The 1,229-nt window shown below is 40.9% G+C and overlaps 1 pseudogene; it reads left to right on the top strand.

Moving 5' to 3' along the window:
• LOC112392179 (poly(A) polymerase alpha pseudogene) overlaps positions 1-565 on the top strand; it is a 1,961-nt pseudogene extending 1,396 nt beyond the window's left edge.
• The last annotated feature ends 664 nt before the right edge of the window (positions 566-1,229 follow it).

The raw sequence follows: 1,229 nt of genomic DNA, 5'->3' as shown, positions 1-1,229 counted from the left end.
CCCAAAAAAAAAAAAAAAAAAAAAAAAAAAAAAGAGTACATACAAAAGGTGCCGATATTGATGAGTTGTGTGTTACACCAAGACATGTTGATTGAAGTGACTTTTTCACCTCACTCTATGATAAGTTGAAATTACAGGAAGAAGTAAAAGATTTAAGAGCTGCTGAGGAGGCTTTTGTACCAGTTATCAAACTGTGCTTTGCTGGGACAGAGATTGATATTTTGTTTGCAAGATTAGCACCACAGACTACCCCAGAAGACTTGGACTTAAGAGATGACAGTCTGCTTAAAAATCTAGATATAAGATGCATAAGAAGTCTTAATGGTTGCAGGGTAACTGATGAAATTTTACATCTAGTACCAAACATAGACAATTTCAGGTTAACCCTGAGAGCTATCAAATTGTGGGCCAAACACCACAACATTTTTTCCAATATATTCGTTTCCTCGGTGTTTCCTGGGCTATGCTAGTAGCAAGAACTTGCCAGCTTTAACCAAATGCAATAGTGTCAACTCTGCGGCATGTGGCCCCTAGGCTTCTGCTTTACACTTGTGCGTGCTACTAGAAAAGGCAGCAACTGGAAACACATTCCCTCACAGCCAAAATCCTTCCCGCCAAGTAATTACTGGAGACCCATTTCAGAGGCAAAGGCATGACGTTAATGGGTGTTAAAAAATAAATCAAATGGGATGGAAACAAATGCACAATGTGAATGAACATACTCCTCAGATGTCAGACTTTGAATAGGCACAAGCAGACAAAACTTTGGGTCCCAGCAATTGAGCGTGTCCCTTTCCTTCTCTGGGAGGCCACATACTGTCACTTCTGTGCTCAGGCTCTTAGGATGACTTCCTTGTTAATGATAAGTGATCGCCCAAGTTAATGATGAGTGGTAAGTGCAGCCAGCTCTATGGTCTGAGACACCACAAAATGCACACCTAACCCACTGAGGAGAGGACATCACCTATACCAGGTCAGCCTGATAAAACTCCATATCCAGTTCTCAAAGCCTCTCTGGGTTTGATAAATCCATGCTACTAGGATATAAAGAACATCCATGAGAGCAAGGACTTTATTTTACTCACTGCGATATCCATCTCCAAGAACAGTGCTTTGCATAGTAGGCACTTGAAAAATATTTATTGGATGGGTGAATGGCTAGTCTGTTCTACTGGAAACACCTGTACAGTGGTAAGAAGTTTGAGCCTATGTAGAAATGAAACGCCTCT

Source organism: Neophocaena asiaeorientalis, unplaced genomic scaffold (assembly GCF_003031525.2).
Source record: "Neophocaena asiaeorientalis asiaeorientalis breed wild unplaced genomic scaffold, Neophocaena_asiaeorientalis_V1.1 scaffold248, whole genome shotgun sequence".
NCBI lineage: Eukaryota > Metazoa > Chordata > Mammalia > Artiodactyla > Phocoenidae > Neophocaena > Neophocaena asiaeorientalis.
The sequence above is the reverse complement of the archived record's forward strand: the minus strand, read 5'-3'. Positions and strand labels throughout refer to the sequence as shown.